The sequence below is a fragment of the Carassius gibelio genome, chromosome B8 (genome assembly GCF_023724105.1).
Source record: "Carassius gibelio isolate Cgi1373 ecotype wild population from Czech Republic chromosome B8, carGib1.2-hapl.c, whole genome shotgun sequence".
Lineage (NCBI taxonomy): Eukaryota > Metazoa > Chordata > Actinopteri > Cypriniformes > Cyprinidae > Carassius > Carassius gibelio.
Window position 1 is genome coordinate 22532471 of NC_068403.1, and position 11142 is coordinate 22543612.

The following is an 11142-nucleotide window of genomic DNA, read 5'->3' on the forward strand; positions in this document are numbered from 1 at the left end:
GAGAATGGGACCCTAATCTAAAGTGTGACCAGAATAATTGATGGTTGATTATGATTTCACTTTTTACAATTAAGTAGGTGTGTAATGTTGCTGTTAGAGCATAAACATGGCCTGTAAATATATTTTCTTTTAAAGAAATTACTGTTTAAGGACTACAAAAAGGCTGGCAGGGACTACAACAAGCTTCTTCCTGGGTTTGTATCATCACTATTCTTGATGTTTACATAAACCCTGCCCCCAGGAACATGCAACTACCCATAATGGTAAGAGGGTGTGACGTTTCAGGACAATGTGCACTAGGCAGTTAGCAAATCACAAAACACTGGGCCAGCTAACCAGTCTGAGTCAATTGTGTATTTCTTAGGCCTAGTTTACACTAGTGCTTTTTCGTTTCAAAATGCATAACTTTTTCTACAGTTACGCCTATCGTTTACACCACTGCTGCATTTTCCACGTTCGAAGACTTTTGAAAATGCTGATTGACTACCATTTAACTGTATCATGTCTCTGTCGAGTATGTCACTGTATTTGTTTTGGCATGACTCCCAATTGACATTTTCAGCTGCCATGGCCGCCTTGTAATCACTTTGAGTAACAATTCCACCTCATCATCCGTTCACACAAAGATGTCCTTGTTTTCCCTCGCCATGATGCTCATTGTTGAACTTGCCAGTGACTAGCAACCGACTTCTTGTTTAAACATTTATGCACATGCATGGTCACGTGACATGGATTTTCAGGTATGTAGGAGATAGTTTTTGAAACTAATAATGTGGTGTTGTTTTTTTCAAGTTACCGTGCACCCCATAAACACATTCACGCCTTCAAAAAAAAGCTGATTAACCACCCCTTTAAATTGTTTCAGGTTTGGGTGCAGTTTTCTTTTTCCATTAGCCTTAAGCTGGAAGTCCAATGGTAGCCAAGAAGAGAAAGGAAAGAGTGAACGAGAGTGTCTGGTGGCAGACTGGGGGAGGGGATGAATGAAGAGGAAGTACAGAATGGGAGAAAACAAGAAAAAAAAGTCTGAATAAGTCAAAGGGAATGGATTCTGAAAAACTGGTACATCAACACAAGAGTCTCCAGAGAAATATTATTGTGATAGCATGATCTGGGGATCCAGAAGAATTTGAGCGGTGTTTAAGCTTTGATTTATTTGGTATTTATGAGAAACATTACAGTTGGGATCAAATCAGAGGACAGAGATGTTTATATATATGATATGATATGATATGGGGTCTGTTGACCTGGTTTTGCCATTTGGCTGTTGTCACTGCAGCAGCTGTTCCAACTAAACTGAATGTGTCATAAAACTGCTCAAGCTGGAAAGAATCCTTTGCCTATAAACTTTTCTTGTCTTTTAGACAAGATTTTGTTAACTTATATAACCTAGATTAAATTTTTTCATGAATTAGACCTCAGATGTAGTGTGATGTATCTCTCCTTGCTGATAAATGTGTATATAAATACACAAATTAAATTTGAGAAGTAGGTGTAAGACTACAAGAAGATTTCTGAGACTTAATTTTTCATTTTGTAGAAAACATTGTGTGCGTTCTATAGAACAAGGAAAATTAATTAAATCTGAAATGATGCATGATGAGTAAATTATGACTGAATTTTATTTTTTGGGTGAATTAACCCTTAAGCAAAATATGTCACCAGCTCCACCATTATGCAAACTGCTTTAGTAAGAAAAGAGTGACTCTGAAGATAAAGTCACATGGATAAGAATTAAATGGTAGTTAAAAATGTCATTAAAACCCCTACCAAGAAGATTACAACAAAGTATTATTACAATACTTCATGTATAACAAAACTTAGCAAAACATGATTTTGTTAAAAATCCAGTCACTGAAGTAAATTTAGAACACACAGATTGACTCCTGCAAGGAAATTCCTTCCATTATCTCGAATGGAATTGCTGTTGGTCACAGACTAATGTAATATCCCCATGGTGGTAATGAAATCTGAGCAATATGGAAAAGACACCTCATATATCATTCACACACACACACACACACACACACCCTTCCTGGACTTGATCTCCTGACCCAAAAAGCAAATCTTCACTATGATTCACACACATTGTTTTAAATGTCCACAGTACATCAGCACATTAACAATAAATTCATACAAGTTCAGTAAAGTTAGAAATACGTGACTTACATTGTAGACATAATATTGGTTGTTTTTGCTAAATTATGTCAACAAAAATAGTTCCAAACAAAGATCACAGCACTGTTTTGTGTCTCTGAGCAACGGTGTTTACTTGAATGAATTAGTTTTTTGAACAAATCGGTTGAATAAATGATTCAGTGATCCACTCATTAACATGGTCAAAAGCTTTGTTCCTCAGTCGTTTGAATGAATCGATTGAATCTCAATGACACTCATTAACATTCACTTGCCGTCACCTACTGGCGGTTTTAATGTCACATTTCGACATAAATATCAGTATTCAATGTTTTATGTGAAAAACAAAACAATTTATCCATCTGTAAGTGCAGGTTAAATGCATCCATGTTCCCTCTGATAGAGTCCTGCAGCGGGTCGGGTACCAGCGGGGACCCACATAAAAGTGGTCCGTAAAACGGGTGGATTGTGATTTGTAATTCAAGAATGGAGAACGCAACTTAAACCTGGCCCTGTGGACGATATCTTTTTGCTGCACATTAACTTTAAGGGAAAGTAAATGCAAAGTTTGTGAATGAACTTTTTTTTTTCAGTTTTTTCTTTTTTTTTCATTAATAGGTCTATTTGCATATAGTTATCAGGTTCCATAGCCTATTTAGGTGCTGATGGTAGGCTACTTGAATGGCGCAAAACAAAGCGCAATTTAGCCTGTTTCATTAGGCCATTCATGATGCTGTTGAGATGTTGAGAGAGGTGCGAGATAAAAAATAAAACACTTTAATTGGAATGACTTTAACGTGTGTGATTTATCGCGGGTGCGGATCGGGTAACGGGCCAAATATTAACGAGTCTGGGCAGGTGCGGATATAATTTTTGTATTATGTTGGAATGAAAGACACTAAGTACTGGATAAAGTGCTTCTTAGAGTCTTGCTACTCAAGCTGTGTATGGCTTTATATATATATATATACACTTTAACTTTCAATACTTAAGTATGTTTAAGATAGATACTATAGACAGACAGAGATACTGTAGACAGGAAAACAGTATAGACAGACAGACACTTAAATCAAATAGACACACAGATACTACAGACAGACAGATGTACAGAAAGATACTATAGATAGACAGACAGAAACTGTAGTAGACAGACAGACCAACACTATAGATCGACAGAGAGATAGACAGATAGATAGAAAGATAGTATCGGCAGACAGACAGAAATTGTAGTAGACAGGCAGAGTGACACTACAGACAGACAGACAGATACAATAGATCGACAGAGAGCTGGATAGACAGACAGATATGCACATAGATCAACAGCCAGACAGGCAGATGCTGTAGACAGACAAACACACACACACACACACACACACACACATACAGACAGACCAACAGACAAACAAATAGACCAAGAGACAGACAGAAAGACACAGACCGGCCAGCAGACAGACAAAGTATATTCTCTGCTTTCATATTTTGGTAGAAATCCAGACCACAAAGGCACATGAAGCACATCTCTGCTCAGACGGTGAATTAACTAACCACAGTATGACCTGGGACGAACCATGTCTGCAGACCCTAGCGAGGATCATTAAGAACAGAGAGCAGAGGGAGGAGAGAGAGATGGAAAAAGGGCTTAAAGGGGGGTGTAAGGAGAATCTGGTATCAAAGTACCGAGAGCAGGAAAACTGTGCATAAAGTAGGGAGGGGGAGGGAAAGAGCCAGAACATACAGCTGAGAGAGCATAGTGAGACGCAGAGAGAGAGAGAGAAAGAAAAGTTATGAAACGGCAAGACGGAGGAGGGGATATCAGCCAGAAGGCTCCCAAGATTCAGATGGAGAGCAGGTTGAGAAAATACCTCATCACACACATTCTACAGTATTCAACTAGCCCAAAGAGTTTGTTAAATATGTACAAGACATACTATAAAAAAATGTAGAAAAATGTAAATGCAAATCTGTGGCATTGGGATGGAAACTGATTGAGGTAGTGCAGAGTGCACAGAGAATACAGCTAACCGTGAATATAAATAAAGCTTTCATAATCTTAATCACATAAACTCCAGTGTACTTCTCTGACTCATAGCACTAAAATGTTGACAAAGGGATTTGGTATAAACCACAGAGCCTGTGATGAAGAGGAAACGATCTATCCTAGCTTGACACAGTGAAGCAGTGAAGAAGGGGTGAGGGGCCTGTGGCCAGTATGCTGATATGTGAAAGTAGCCATATTTCTTAAAGGGGGGGTGAAATGCTCGTTTTCACTCAATATCCTGTTAATCTTGAGTACCTATAGAGTAGTACTGCATCCTTCATAACTCCAAAAAGTCTTTAGTTTTATTATATTTATAAGAGAAAGATAGTCTGTACCGATTTTTCCCGGAAAAACACGAGCGGCTGGAGGCGTGACGTGTGGGCGGAGCTAAAGAATCACGAGCGCGAGTAGGCTTTTGCGTTGAGAGCGTCTGGAAGCTGTGACATTACCATGAGGAAAAAAACATCATCCAAAACAAACCATGGCTAACAGTCAGGTTCAGCTGTATATTTATGATCCAGAATCAGATCCAGAGGCTGAAATTTAACAAGAGCAGCAGCAACGACTCTATGTGGTATGTACTGAAACTGTATATATTTGCTTAGCTGTTTTGGAAAATGACTAAGTTCCACTTTGTCGTCTTTTTTTCTTTCTTTTTTTTCTTTTTTAAGCTGTACACGTGGAAAGTGCAGTTTGATGATGTAACGATAAAATCTCCATATACATCGGGAAGAAGGAGGCGGGAACCGGCGCACAATCAAAACATAATTTTAATATTCAAAAATAAACAAAACAGCGCGTCAGCCCCTCACGGCGACTGGCGCGCGCACAAATAAAAGCCAAAACATAAAATAATGTCCCAGGCCTGGTCCTCTCTCGTCCTTCACGGTCGTCGCTCCAGTTTTATATCCTTCCATCTCCTACATGGGACTCGATACCGGTGGTGGGGCGCAGGTACAGCTCATCTCCAATCACTACACCTGGCCTCACTCCTCGTTCCCACGCCTCTCGGCCCCGCCCCACTCGCCACAGATGACAACATTGCATGTTGTTTACTTGATGTGCTTACGCGCCGATAGCTAAGTTAACAACACAGAGATATTTGAAGCAGTTTTACTCACCGCCTGCGGTTCCAACACCCGATCGTGACCCTTTTTCGTTGGGATTGCATTATCCTTAAGAAATAAACAATGTGCAAATCCTGCGTCAAACTGGGCCTTGTTTGTAAAACAAGCATCTTCGAAATGCAGGGAACAAACAAAAACACTTGCACAACTCGGTTGATGCTCTGTAAAAATAAACTCCATCCACTGATCCCTTAATGCTGTTTTTTCTTTGGTAATCTGTGCAGGGTTGTCTTGCCCTGGCAACCAAAAACACACTCCTTTTGTGACTTTTCGCGACGCTCTCGCTCTGATCAGTGAATGTCTGTTGTGCTCTCAGTGCTCTGCTATACGGGAGCGCGCACTCTTCCGGCAGACGTGCCCTTAGGACCCATATAAGGAAATTCCGCTCCATCTAACGTCACACAGAGCCATTCTCGAAAAAAACTTTCCGAAACTTGTAGCAAACCGGAAGGAGTATTTTTGGAACAGAAATACTCCTTCAAACGTACAACTTAATTTTTGAAACTTTGTCCATGTTTAGCATGGGAATCCAACTCTTTAACAGTGTAAAAAACTCAGTATGCATGAAATAGCATTTCACCCCCCCTTTAACACAATGGGCACTGCCCTGATTCTTTTATCCAGCTCTGCAATATTGAAAGTACAATGCAGGAGATACAGTGGGTAAAATAAGTATTGAACACATCACCCTTTTTCTTATTAAATATAATTCTAAAGGTGCTGTTGGCATTCAGTTTTAACAGATGTCGGTAACAACCAAAGTAATCCATACATACAAATAAAACAAAAAGTTAAGTTGTGTAATAAAATGGAATGACGCAAGGAAAATTATTGAACTGCTAAAATGTATTTAATACTTTGTACAAAAGCCTTTGTTGGTTATGACCTCCTGTTTGGAGAATCTAGTCGCATGCATTACTCAGGTCTGATTTTGGCCCAGTCTTCCACACAAACAGTCTTCAGATCTTGGAGGTTCTGTGGGCCTCTTCTATGAACTCTGATCTTTAGATTTTCTATTGGATTCAAGTCAGGTGATTGGCTGGGTCATTCTAGCAGCTTTATTTTCTTTTTCTGAAACCAACTGAAAGTTTCCTTAGCTGTGGTTTAGATCATTGTCCACCCTCGTTTTATCTTCATCATCCTTGTACTGTAGGTATTGGGACTCCACTGACTAGGGGAAGGATTGCTTTCTAATTACTGATAGATTTCAGGTGGTTTCTTGACATTCCATGCCTTTTTGAACCTCCCGTTCTTCTTGTGTTAAATACTTTTTCCCTGTGTCATTCCATTTTATCACATAGAACTTCATTTTTGACCTTATTTGTTTCATTTTCTTTGTATGTATGGATTACTTGGGTTGTTACTGACATCTGGTGAAAATTTCAAGTCAAAGGCCCCATTAGAAATATATTTACTGAGAAAAATGGTGACATATATTCAATACTTACTTTACCCGCTGTATCTGGGCCAGACAACAGTTTGATAAACAGGTAGACAAAAAAGTTCTCCCTTCTCTTGCTTCATGTTTTATAACCTTTGGCACATTAAATATTGAGTTAAAAAACTTACAACAAAAATTACAATTCTGACATTTACTCATCTTCTTGTGGTTGCAAACTTTGATTCTTCAGTGTAGCACAAAAGGAGATTTTTAGCAGGATGTCCTTACTAAATGTAATTGTGAACAGCTCTATTAAGTTCATTAAATGACAAAAAAAAAAAAAAAGCACCATAAATGTATCAATGTTTTTGAAAATCATTGTAATTGTATTAAGAAAAGCAAACTTATAACTTATAACTTAAATCTTATATTCCAGATTCATTGCACACAAACTGAAATATTTCAAGAGTTTTTTTGTTTTTATTCTGATGGTTATGACTTACAGCTTAGGAAAATTAAAAATTCAGTATCTCAAAAAATGTGAACATTCCATTTTGAGCTTGATTAATTTGATTAATTTTGAGTATAAATAGGGGGTAACTCTTGGCCTAGTTTAGAACATGCAACCACAATTACGGGAAAGAATACTGACTTGATAGTTGTCCAGAAGACAATCATCAACACCGTCCACAAGGAGGGTAAGCCACAGAAGGTAATTACTGAAAGGGCTAGCTGTTCACTGAGTGCTGTATCAAAATATATTCATAGAAAGTTGACTGGAAGGAAATAGTGTGGTAGGAAAAGGTGCACAAGCAACAGGGATGACCACAACCTTGGGAAGATTGTCAGGAAAAGCTGATTCAAGAACTTGGGAGAGCTTTACTAGGAGTGGACTGAAGCCGGAGTCAGCACATCAAGAGTCACCACACCCAGACGTCTTCAGGAAAAGGGCTACAGCTGTCACATTCCTAAAACCAAGCAACTGCTGAACCAGAAAAAAGACATCAGAAGCATTTCACCTGGGATAAGGAGAAAAAGAACTGGACTGCTGCTCAGTGGTTCACGGTCCTCTTTTCAGATTAAAGTACATTTAGCATTTAATTTAGGAATCTAAATGTATGCATTTAGCAGACGCTTTTATCCAAAGCAACTTACAGTGCATTCAGACTATCAATTTTTTACCTATCATGTGTTCCCGGGGAATCGAACCCCCAACATTGCTTGACGACACAATGCTCTACCACTTGAGCTACAGGAACACTAGAAATCTAGGGCACAGAATCCAAAGTCCAGTGTTAAGTTTCTGAAGTCAATGATGATTTGGGTGCTGTGACGTCTGCTGGTGTTGGTTCATTGTGTTTTATCAAGTTTAAAGTCAATGCAGCCATCTATTAGGATATTTTGGAGAACGTTATGCTTCCCTCTGCTGACAAGCTTTATGGAGATGATGATTTCCTTTTCCAGCAGGACTTTAGCACCTGCCCACAGTGACACAACCACTTCCAAGTGGTTTGCTGACCATGATATTACTGTGCTTGACTGGTCAGTCGACTCACCTGACCTGAACCTCACAGAGAATCTATGGGGTATTGTGAAGACGAAGACAAACATCTGACAAACAATACAGAGGAGCTGAAGGCCGCTATCAAAACAACCTGGGCTTCAATAACGCCTCAGCAATGCTACAGACTGATCGCCTACAAGCAACGCCGCATTGAAGCAGTAATTTGTGCAAAAGGAGCCCCAACAAACTATTACGTGCATAATTAAACCTGCTTTGGAGATCTTGAACATGTTTTTCATAGATTTTTCGAGAAAATATTACTTTTTTTTTTTTTGAGATACTGAATTTTTAATTTTCCTAAACTATAAGTCATAACCTTCAGAATTAAAACAAAAAACTTAATGGCAAATCTGGTATCATGCATTGTGAAATGGCTTTTTCCACCTCCAATCACATTTGTTATAGCAGCCAGTACATTCTAATTAATTCAGTCCCATTTTATTTGGCAAAGAATATGTTTAAAATTTAGTATCTGTGTGCATACTGTATATTATTCTGTTAATATTTGTGAGAAAAATTAACCATTTCAGAACATCAAGTTGGGTTTTTCTTCTTGATATGATTTGATAAAGACACTCTGAAAATGTTTTTGGATTCCTCCAAAGTCTCCTCCATTAACTGAGAACAGCTATGAGGCTATTTTCATTGTTTATATTTGTTGATGTGGTGCAGACTCCCAATATAAACTGCTGACTCTATCCTTTTGTAATTTTCCCTTTGGTTGCCTCTTAAAATGGTGGATTATGCTTTAAAACTTATTCTCTAAACCTTTTAATACAGAGAAGTGAAAGAATTCTTACTAAGCACTAGAATGAAGACAAATATAACTGTGCTGTTCTCTGTTCTAAGCATGTGTCTACAAGCACAAACTCTTTGGCCATCATTTGTGTCCTTCATCCAGACAGCATGTCATCTGGCATAAGTATTTCCAGCAGACAGCGTCTCTGCAGCCTAGCCAGATTCGGATCAGTAAGGAGAACTTCAAGCCAAAACAGAAAGCAATTGCAATGCTTTCAGTACTGTTGAGGATGAATTTAAAACAACTATTTATTAAATCTTGCCATGAATTTGCTTTCGTCCTTTTCTTTTAAGATGCAATCCTGATTTTTTTCTTTGGCTCTCAACAAAGCAGGCCAGATGTCTGTCCTCCTTGATTCAGACATTCCTGCTAGAATCACTGGCCTTTCTCTAAATTGAGTCCTGAGAGAGCAGTCCGGATCTGTTACTCTAACTCGAGGACAGCGTCAGAGGACGTGCAAGGATGCCAAAACAGCAAGTTTACATTTGATGTTCTGATCTTTCTGCCAGGAAAGTTCAGGCAAAGCTCCTCAGTATTGTGTGTAGTTCATTATATGCAGGAAAAACCATCAGATTTCATCAAAACAGTGCCAAAACAGTCCTAATGAATTCAAATGTATTCATTTATGGATGAAGGAGATAAGCACTGTATATTTTATGTGTATTTCAAAAGTCTATTCAATACGTTCCAGAGTCCCGAAGGCATTTAAAAGGTTAATTTATTAGCATTAAAGGGTAAGTTCAGCCAAAAATGAAAATTAAGCCATACTGTAAATTACTCACCCTGAAGTCATCCTAGGTGTATATGACGAATTTGGTTGTTATCTTAAAAATTGTCTTTGATCTTTCAAGCCATTTGATGCAACTCAGCGGGTGTTGTACTCCATCGGTCCATGAGAAGTTTAATATTAAGCGCATCTATTGAAAAAAAAGACACTTTGCTTTTTTTTGGGGGGGGGGGGGGGGTGAACAAAGGCCTTCTGTAGCGAATTGATGCATTTTAATAAGAAAAATCCATTTTCAAAATGTAATAATCACTTTAATCTAACTTGTACTCACAGTTGTAGCAGTTCTGGGGGAATGACGTATGAAGTCAGCGCTGCGCATGCGCCGGCTGAAAACCAACGTTTGTTAACAGAAGCAAAGGAAGCACATTTTCTTTACTTTAGCAAAGTAAAACCAGTCTCCTCTTGGCTTATATCGAAATCCTCATGTATAAATCCTCATTTTGTACTTCTAATTAGTGACTGTTGTTTTGTTTTGATCTCTCGGCTGCACTTCTGAACGGCACATGCACAAACCTGACCTCATATGTCAATCTGGGGGAACTGCTTTGTTTACAACTGTGAGTGTAAGCTATATTAAAGTGATTATTACATTTTGAATATAGATATTTTTCTTACAAAAACTTATTGTTTCACCCCCCGCAGCTATGTGATAAAAATTTTTTAAATGGATGCGCTTTATATTAAAGGGGGGGGGTGAAATGCTATTTCATTCATACTGAGTTTTTTACACTGTTAAAGAGTTGGATTTCCATGCTAAACATGGACAAAGTTTCAAAAATTAAGTTGTACGTTTGAAGGAGTATTTCTGTTCCAAAAATACTCCTTCCGGTTTGTCTCAAGTTTAGGAAAGTTTTTTCGAGTATGGGTCTGTGTGACGTTAGATGGAGCGGAATTTCCTTATATGGGTCCTGAGGGCACGTCTGCCGGAAGAGCGCGCGCTCCCGTATAGCAGAGCTGAGCAGCACAGACATTTCACTGATCAGAGCGATTCGTTGATCAGAGCGAGAGCGTCGCGAAAAGTCACAAAAGAAGTGTGTTTTTGGTTGCCAGGGCAAGACAACCCTGCACAGATTACCAAAAGAAAAACAGCATTAAGGGACCAGTGGATGGAGTTTATTTTTACAGAGCATCAACGGAGTTGTGCAAGTGTTTTTGTTTGTTCCCTGCATTTCGAAGATGCTTGTTTTACAAACAAGGCCCAGTTTGACGCCGGATTTGCGTATCATTTATTTCTTAAGGATGATGCAATCCCAACGAAAAAGGGTCACGATCGTGTGTTGGAACCACAGGCGGTGAGTAAAACTGCTTCAAAT